We start from the raw sequence: 10377 nt of genomic DNA, 5'->3' as shown, positions 1-10377 counted from the left end.
AAAGGCGAAAGCTTTCTTCTCATAAGACTTTGGCTCTCTCGTTTTAAAGGAATTCTGTGAGTCTCATTGACCAAAGCCATTTCATATGGTCACTGTCTAGCAGCAAGTGAGAATAAGAATTTTATTTTCAGTTTTGGTAAGGAAGAACGAAGGGGTTTGGAACAGGAATTGAAAAGAAGCCAACTCCCAATATTTGCTCCATATGCTTCTGATCAACAAATAAGACAGCCCTGTATGCTTGTAACATGTGTTGCCTCAGACCACACAGGTTTGGGGGGAAAATGTGAGTAACACTCAGTCTCTCTAAAGTGTTTCTCTGACTCCTCCCCCAGTGTGCTCTCCCAGGCCTACAGAACTTTCAGCGTCCCTCCTAAATATTCGGTAAGTCTGGGAGGATGTCTGTGCATGCTCATAAAATCAGCCCTGAAATATACCATGTGTGTCTATTTCTTGGTTTCTCTGCCTAGTTTCACATAGTAATCAGTGATGGAGATGTCTGATACAGCAGAAAGTGGGACAAGCCATGGTTAGCACCTCTGTATCCTGTCGTTCCCTATTGCTGCTGCCATTGGAAGGATAGTTACTCTCCATGGGAGAAGCTGGTCCCATACCATCCAAGCCAACTGTGCAGTTAGTGGTATCTCAGCTGTTGTGTTCCAAGTCCATGTGGTGAAGACATGTGTATGTGGTCAGGATCTTCCCCCATCATGCCAGTGATTCCTCCTTTGTGCTCCCTGTTCCTTGCAGAGTTTTGGTTGTAAATACTCTTCCACTTCTAGTTTTGTCTTTATACATCTCAAGCATGGCATGAAGCTTGGCTGTGGGACTCGCTATGTTCTAATAGATGGTCCCTTCAGTCCTTGGGACGTTTTCTTTTTTGGACCAAGGTCATATGCTTTGAATTTTCTTTCTTTCTTTAGATTTTAGGCAGCTCTCATAAGCCTCCTGCAAACCTTGCACAGATACTTGACACCCTCTGATATATCCATATCAAAGGAAAATTCAATTTAAATGGCCAAGTTGGTATTATGAAAAGGAAGAAGATAAATTCTTAGTGCAACATATCAGCCTTCATTTTAATCCCTGTCCATAGCCATCCCCATCTATCCATATTTTAGGTTGCTACAATTAAAATTGGTTTACTATTCAAATTCCAGGCTTCATACACATTTGTATTTAACTTTGCATACTAGTGCTTTAGCTCCTATATTAACATATTTATACTGTTTTAAGGGCAAATTTTTATGTTTATTTTTTCCACTTTTTTAAATAAGATTTTTAAAAATTTTTTAGTTAGTTTTTAACAGATTCAGTGTAATTTGTAGGTAAAATTCTAAGAATGTTATGATATTCCCTTCCTCTCTCTTCCTCCTCACCCTCCTGAAATTAAATAAGCCCAGCAGTTTAAAGCATGCTCACTTCTGCAGAAAATCAGTTACTGTTTTAGATATGCTTATAACGCTCTATATGGAGAGCAAATTTGGTGGGCTTCTTAGACAAGCCATCTTAGTTTTGGAAAACTAAAGAGGTCTCACTAGGGGATATTTGTAACAAAGGGAAACTGCAATTTTGTTTTTCCTCCTATTCCCAAACCTGGAGTTGAAGTGTCAGACAGAATTTCTGCGTGGGGTGGGGACAAATCTGGTAGTGGTTTTTAGTCAAACCAAAGCTACAGATGGGAAATGGAGGGAAGTAGAAGCCAGAGAGTCACAGTGTCTCATTTTCTCCATAACAGAACTTTAAAACAGATGGGAAGATCAATACCAGTAACGGATGCCCTTGAATTGTCACCAAATTCAGATAGGAAAATCGAAATCAAAGTGAAAATACATATAGGAAGCAAACTATCAGCAGAATGCAATGGCAGTTACGGGCCCTATATTAAGACTGCGGACCGACTCCATGTATAACCTGGGTTTTCAGGTTTCCCAGAATAAGGGAAACCTGAATAGGAATAAATAAGATCCCACCTTTTAACTTATCATACCAATAAGTACTCCTGAAGGAGCTAAGTGCTATTGCCTCTACAAAGATTGGGATAATGTGTAGGAACTGACAAAGTATGCCAATACCGAGTTGGATGAGGACAAAGGTTTGTCCTGACACTTATTTAAAAAGCCCCCCTTAAAATCACCAAAGCCTTAAAAATGGTAAATGCAAAAGAAATGCTCAAGACTCTACATCTCCCATCAGTACTGGGTTATTGGTATTCATTCAATTCTTGTGTTCCCAAGGGGTGGGAGACATTGTTGGGTCAAGAGTCACACATTTGCTCCACTCCCACCTGATGTGAATTATTTCTTCTAAGAAACAACTTTCTTTTTTTGGCAAGGAACTTTCAGAGATGCTAACAGGAACTGGAACTTTGAAACAGATAATTCACCTCAGATGGGTTACGCTATTTATTTCCAGAAAACAGTTTAAATTTTTTTCCTTCACTTCAGCTGTTGGGTCAAATCCTTATTAATAAAATATGTGCTACTGGAAAGGAAAGACACCTTTGCTTTTGAATCTATGCATGGTCATTTCTATTTGGCATGGATAAATGTCACGGAGAAAAGGAAAAAAATATAATTCATGAACAAAATGCGTTTTTATGCTATTGTTCCCTTGCCAAATTTAGTATTTTGGTAGGAAATTTAGGGTGGAGGTTCACTTTGGAAAAGAGGAATCAAATTGTCCAGAGTTCGCTTTCATCATCCAAGGGCTTTTCTGCATTTGGATAGGTCATCAACTCTTGACTTGGTGGGACAGAATACCCACACTTTGCACAACTACTGCAGAATTCTAATAAAGCTTGCTTGAAACTCATCCTCTTGACTAGCAACTTCGCTCACGTTTTTTCAAAGTCCATTTGGAGGCAGTAAAAACAGGATGGAAAAAAACATTCGGAACAAAGCTTTTTTGTACTTATCTAAATGATGCTATCTTGATGGGCCTGCTTTGCCTTTCCATATCTATTTACAAAAGGTTCATTAATCTCCAGATTTTAAAACAGAGAGGAAAATCACAATATTTTATTTTTTTGAAGTGATAAAAAATTGGCCTGAAGTTAATTTGTCATTAGCTTTGCTATAAGGACTGTGCTGTTCCAGTCACCACCATTGAGATTCAGAGAATAAGTGCTACAATCCTATTGAAAAGTGCTACCTAGTTTAAAAGTCTAAAGAAGAAAAAAAGCAAAAGGAAAATTAAAACCAATTTTGTATTCATAATTTTTTCACTGAATGTAGTCAATATTAAGTGCACTTTTTAAATTTTGGAAAACAAACATACTTTCAAACATTTTATTTTGTAGCTGAAGTTAAAAATACACCAATGGTTGAGCATCTTTGATGCTGAAAGTCACTTACTTGCATAATGACGTGTATCCTGTGGTGACAGAAACTGAGATGGGTCAATAAGAAATAGTTACCAGATTTAGCAACTGGTTTTGTGTTTAAGTTGATAGTCTCTAATAATAAAGGTCCTTTGCTTAGAAAGTCATAAAGAATTTTCTATTGCAAATATTCAATATAAAAATATTTCCTTCACTCTTTGGATACATTCTTCAGATATTCACAGAGAAGTTTTCACCTTATGGACTATTTTTTTTTTTTTTTGACAGGCAGAGTGGACAGTGAGAGAGAGAGATAGAGAGAAAGGTCTTCCTTTGCCATTGGTTCACCCTCCAATGGCCGCCGCGGCCAGCACGCTGCGGCCGGCGCACCACGCTGATCCAATAGCAGGAGCCAGGTGCTTCTCCTGGTCTCCCATGGGGTGCAGGGCCCAAGCACCTGGGCCATCCTCCACTGCCTTCCCGGGCCACAGCAGAGAGCTGGCCTGAAAGAGGGGCAACCGGGACAGAATCCGGCACCCCGACCGGGACTAGAACCTGGTGTGCCGGTGCCGCAAGGTGGAGGATTAGCCTAGTGAGCCTCGGCACCGGCCACCTTATGGACTCTTTAAAAAGATAAAAATATCGGTGGGCGCTGCAGCTCACTTGGCTAATCCTCCACCTGCAGCACCGGCACCCTGGATTCTACTCCCGGTTGGGGCGCCGGATTCTGTCCCGGTTGCTCCTCTTCCAGGTTGCTCCTCTTCCAGGCCAGCTCTCTGCTGTGGCCCGTAGTGCAGTGGAGGATGGCCCAAGTGCTTGGGCCCTGCACCCTCACGGGAGACCAGGAGGAAGCACCTGGCTGCTAGCTTTTGATCGGTGCAGAGCGCTGGCCAAAGCAGCCATTAGGGAGGTGAACCAATGGAAGGAATCTTCCTTTCTCTCTGTCTCTCTCTCTCACTGTCTAACTCTGCCTGTCAAATAAATAAATAAATAAATAAAAATAAAAATAAATAAAAATAAAAATATCAGCGCTGGCATTGTGGCTCAGTGAGTTAAGCTGCAGCCTGCAGTGCTGGCATCCCATATGGGTGATGGTTCCAGTCCCCGCTGTTCCACTTCTGATCCAGCTCCCTGTAAATGCATCTGGGAAAGCAGTGGAAATTGGTCCAAGTCCCTGAGCCCCTGTACCCTTCTGGGAGACCAAGAAGAGGGTCCTGGCTTCAATCCTAGCTGTTATGGCCATTAGGGGAGTGAACCAGTGGATGGAAAAATCTCTCTCCGTCTCTCCTGCTCTTTCTCTGTAATTCTACCTTTTAAATTAATAAATAAATCTTTTATAAAAAAAGATAAAATATCATATGAAGTCAGACAATTCATCATTAACATTTTATGGTTTAGAAGTTACCTTTCATCTTCATTTACTTTCATGTAAGTTTTAGTATCCTCATTAAAATTCCCAGAATACACTGTGTAAAACCAAACCTAACTGAAACAAACCATTGCATTGAAAACAACTGGCTGACATCGTCCGCTCTTCTCAGCTGTGCTTGTTATTTATTTTTCGTATAAATTATGAGCAAGGTGAGGTTTTTGGATGTTTACTGCTAGCCCATGTGGTGTGCAAATGTGATTATTGCTTAAGTATGCATCCCCACAATCCTATATACACGTCTGTGTAAGAAAAATAAAATCTCTGTGACTCTTTTACTTTCTGTTTAATAGGGTGGTAGTACCTGTTTTAATTGTCTTAGGCTTACTTTGAAGATGAAGAGAGACTTTAAAAAAAATAAGTGAAGAGGGGCTAGTACTGTAACAAAGTGGGTAAAATCGCTGCCTGCAATGCCGGCATCCCATATGGGCACCAATTCAAGTACCAGTTGCTCCACTTCTGATCCAACTCTCTGCTATGGCCTGGGAAAGCAGTAGAAGATGGCCCAACCTCTTGGGCCCCTGTACCTGCATGGAAGACCTGGAAGAAGCTCCTGGATCCTGGCTTTGGATTGGTGCAGCTCTGGCCATTGTTACCATCTGGAGTATGAACCAGCAGATGAACATGAACTCTCTCTCTCTCTCTCAATTTGCAGCTCCTTCTTTCTGTGCATAACTCTACCTTTCAAATAAATAAATAAATCTTTAAAAAAAGATCCTTAACACAAATAACAATACATTAATCAAAGTTTTATACACTGCATGCAAAATCATATCTGATTTGCTTGGCAAATGAATGTGATCATGTTTTTTACCACCAAAGCTCTCATTGTCATGGGTAATGTAATCCAAATATTTCAATTCCCATGAAAGGTTTAGGAATAAATAAGACAAACACTGCATGCTAATTCTGGTCATAGAGCCTGGAAGTAACAGAGGTTTCAATGAGAAAATCTGGTTTGGTGTCAAGCCTAATAAAATGAGGAGATGTTTGCTGATGGGCAAAAGGAGGAGATGGGTTGAAATATGCTGCGCTCCCTGCTGAGAGAGTAGTTTGAATATGAACAAAATAATATTCAGTTTCTATTTGGATTTATTATTGCTCCTGGACTCTCTCTACTTTGAATCTCGTAGGGGTCGTCAGTGCCTCTGTCATCACTAATCCTCTCACATCAGTGAGTCACACATCTTGCTGCCAGGATGACCACCCAGAAAGTCCTGTTTGTGTGAGATCTGGCTTCTGCAGAGGAGCTCATCTTGAGTCCTGAATGGCTGAGCTGCGAGTTCCACCATGGTTTCCTTTCTGTTTTGGGGTATGGATGAATATATGATCATCCATGAGGTCTAATCACTGTCCCTGACTTAAGCTATTGGAATTCTTATTTTGTCACTGGATACAGTGAACTGTGATAAAGTAAGTATGCATTTTCTAGATACTCTCTTGCCATATATATATATATAGAGAGAGAGAGAGAGAGAGACAGACAGACAGACAGATAGATCAGGAAAGTCAGTCTACATATGACGAAGGCAGTGAAGATTAAGCCAGTTCAGAAATGGGCTATCAGCCAATGTACACCGTATTGCCTGTTGCTTCTACTTGTTTTATCTGATTTTATAATCTTACTATTTTAACCACCAAAATATTAGAAAACTAACATTTTAGTTAGTTTTTCTTTCTTTTTTTTTTTTTTTTTTTTTTTTGGACAGGCAGAGTGGATAGTGAGAGAGAGAGACAGAGAGAAAGGTCTTCCTTTTGCCGTTGGTTCACCCTCCAATGGCCGCCACGGCTGGCACACTGCTGCCGGTGCACCGCACTGATCCGAAGGCAGGAGCCAGGTGCTTCTCCTGGTCTCCCATGGGGTGCAGGGCCCAAGCACCTGGGCCATCCTCCACTGCACTCCTGGGCCACAGCAGAGAGCTGGCCTGGAAGAGGGGCAACCGGGACAGAATCCAGTGCCCCAACCAGGACTAGAACCCGGTGTGCCAGCGCTGCAAGGCGGAGGATTAGCCTATTGAGCCGCGGCGCCAGCCATATTTTAGTTAGTTTTGTTAGTGTTACTTTAGTTTAGCCCTTTTAGTTAAATCAATAATGTGGCATCTTGGGGCCAGCACTGTGGTGCAGTGGGTTAAAGCTGTCGCCTGCAGCGCTGCTATCCCATATGGGCACTGGTTGGAGTCCTGGCTGCTGCACTTCCAATCCAGCTCTCTGCTGTAGCCTGGGAAGGCAGAAGAAGATGGCCCAAGTCCTTGGGCCCCTGCACCCATGTGGGAGACCCAGAAGAAGCTTTTGGCACCTGGGCTCAGATTGGCACAGCTCTGGCTGTTTCGTCTATCTGGGGAGTGAACCAGCAGACGGAATCCCTTTCCCTCTCTCCTTCTCTGCCTCTGCCTCTTTGTGACTCTGCCTTTCAAATAAATAAATAAATCTTTAAAAAATAATGATTTTCAAATGATTTATTCATTTGAAAGGAAGACTTCGAGAGAGAGAGAGAGAAAGAGATTGGAGAATCTTCCATCTGCTGCCTCACTCCCCAAATGGCCACAACCGTGAGAGCTGGGCCAATCTGAAGGTAGGAGCCAGGAGCTTCTGTCAGGTCTTCCACGTGGATGCAGGGGTCCAAGCACTTGAACCATCTTCCACGGCTTTCCCAGGCACAGTAACAGGGAGCTGGATCGGAGTGAGAAGCTGGGACTCGAATATACATCTGTATGGGATACCAGCCATCAGATGGCTTCTTTACCCGTTATACAACAGCACCCACCCCAGTGATGCTATCTTAAGACTTGGGGATGCTTGTGGAAGATTTTCTACAGAAAAAGAGAAGAAAGTTTTATTAAATATTCATTCTATGAAAAGAAAGAGCCTTTGACAAATATGTTTTCCAATAGGGATATATGCCTTTATCTTTGAATTTGCTTTTTTATAACCTTGTAGAGACAGAAGTTGAGTGATAGAAAATTCATAATAGCAGAAGTAGTTCCTGTTCAGAAAAATGCAAATGTGTGTTTCTTGGATTGTAATTGATGATCACCTGTGGATACTGAGCAGTTTGCCAGTTCTGCATTTATTCATAAACCCATTTCTTCGTTCCTGCCATAAATCTATGGTCTTTAGAGTTCTTTGAATGTGTTATATATCCCATTGATTCCCTCATTCATTGATGAATTAAGTAAACTCTTTGAGATATGTTTATCTGATCTTTGTATAAGAGTCAGAATTTAAAATATATCCTTAAACAAGATGTATCTAGCAAGCTGCCAACCAGTATTCTATTGAGAGTCATTAAGTTGGTACAGCAATTATTTGAAAGGTTCACACGGAGGTTCGGGATTAAGATTAAGGAGTTAGAGATAGAGGGAGGATAATATGACACTATCAGCCATGCTAATCAGAGGTCACCTCCAATGATATCAGAAATGATAAAACCTCTAGAGTACATATTTAAATTTTATATTTAAGTAAAGATTCAAAGTCCCAAAATACTGAGTAGTATAGAAGGAGAGATTAAATTAAGTACCAAGTGCAAACTCAAGTTGATACTATCAATTTTAGCACACCCAATATATTTAAGAACGACAATCATTTAAACTCAAGCAAACCATCAAACTTTTAAAATTTGTATCTACCTGAATTTTTTCTTCATAATTTCTTGTACAGAAGATTGTATTTTCCCCAAATGACTGCAACAGTGTCTCCTCGTTCATATATTCCGTTCACAATGATGTTAACATTTCCTCTTGAGAGGAGATGGGAGGAGGTCTATGTCTCTTCCTTCATCTCTGAGTCTGAGAGAATGAGAACCCATGAACATGGCAGAAGTGGCGTTGTATGACTTCCAAGGCTGGGTCATAAAGTGTATTCTCTGGAGTCTATTGCCCTTAGAACACAACTATTACATTGTGAAGAAGCCCAAAGCACTTAGGCAGAGGCCCACCTGGAGAGGCCCATCTGAAGAGGAACCAATCCACAGTTTCCAGATGACAGCCACTACCAACTTCCCAGCCATAGGGGTCAGCCGTCTTTGATGTGGCTTCTCATGTCTTGAGATTTTCCAGCTGATGCCACATGGACCAAAGAGGTGAGCCCATCCCATCAAGCCACGTCTAAATTACACAATGGTGAACTAAAGAAATTATTGCTATTGTTTTAGGTAGCTATGTTTTTAGGTGGTTTGCTTGTAGCAATAGATAATCAAGGTGCCCTATTATGATGTTTCTGAAGATGTGCATTTTGAATATGTCTAATGAATTAAAACCCCTCTGGCATAAATGAGTTAGAAAATGACTAAAATATATTAGATGTATCCATTCGATATGAGAAACAGAGGCAAATGGAAAGCCTGCATTTCTGGATTTGATTGGAGCTCAATAAATGCTTTCGCCTATAGTCATATGGCCATTTCAAGAACGAATTCAGAAAGATTGTTTGCAATCACCGCTGGTATTCATGAATAGAAACTTAGATGGAAAATTCTGTGTGTGTTTTGCGTGGGGGTGTATGCCTGTGGGATTTATGCTACTCACTACAAAATGTGCTTTGGCTCATTCGACTCTTTCTGGCTGAAGATACAGACACTATCATTGTCTTGAGACCCTGAAGTTCACAGTCAGCACATTTCTTTAACTTCTTTTCATTATTAATCCCAGTCTCATCATGTTTCTCTTCCTAAATTCAGTACATCTTTATGAAAGGGGTCCAAGCACTACTTGGATGGCTACTAATTTTCCTCAGCTGAATCCTTAATCCTTTTTCAGGTTGACTTGGCAGACATAGCATTTTTATTGTGGCAAAAGCAGATAAATTAAAATTTATCCTTTGAATGATATTTGAGTGTACAGTTCAGTGGGATTAAGTATATTCACATCATCGGGAGCCATCAGTGCTACCTACATCTAGCACATTTTTATCATCCCAAATAAAAACTTGACACCATTAAATAATAACTATCAGATTCTCCCCTTCCCTAGTCCTTAGTAATCACCATAAGTCTATGAATTTGACTACTCTAGGTCTCTCAAAGAAGCATGACTCAATAATATTTGACCATGTGTGCCTGCCTTGTTGTACTTTAGACTAATATCTTCAAGTTTCATCTATATAGTCATATATATAACAATTTCATTCCAGTATTTCTTTGGCTGAATAATATTCTGCTGTTTGGATATACCACATTTTGTTTATCCCTGCATACACTAATGGACATTTATGTTATTTCCATGATTTAGGTGTTGTGAATAATGCTGCCATACACATTGGCATACAAATAACTATCTATTCATGTCCCTGTTGACAGTTTTCTCTGATATACACCCAGAGTGGACTTACTGGATAATATGGTAATTATAAGTTTAATTTTTTAAAAAAATTATTTATTTGAGAGACAGAGTTATAGACAGAGAGGGAGAGACAGGAAGAGAGGTCTTTCATCCACTGGTTCACTCCCAAAATGGCCACAGTGGTCGGAGCTGGGCCAATCTGGAGTCAGAAGCCAGGAGCTTCTTCTGGGTCTCCCACATGGCTACAGTGCCCCAAGCACTTGGGCCATCTTTCTGCTGCTTTTCTAGGCCATAAACAGAGGGCTAGATCAAAAGAGGAGCAGCCAAGGCATGAACTGGCATCTCTATAT

The sequence above is a fragment of the Oryctolagus cuniculus genome, chromosome 4, assembly GCF_051225735.1.
Source record: "Oryctolagus cuniculus isolate XC-2025 breed Fujian yellow rabbit chromosome 4, ASM5122573v1, whole genome shotgun sequence".
NCBI lineage: Eukaryota > Metazoa > Chordata > Mammalia > Lagomorpha > Leporidae > Oryctolagus > Oryctolagus cuniculus.
Note: the sequence above shows the minus strand (reverse complement) of the source record.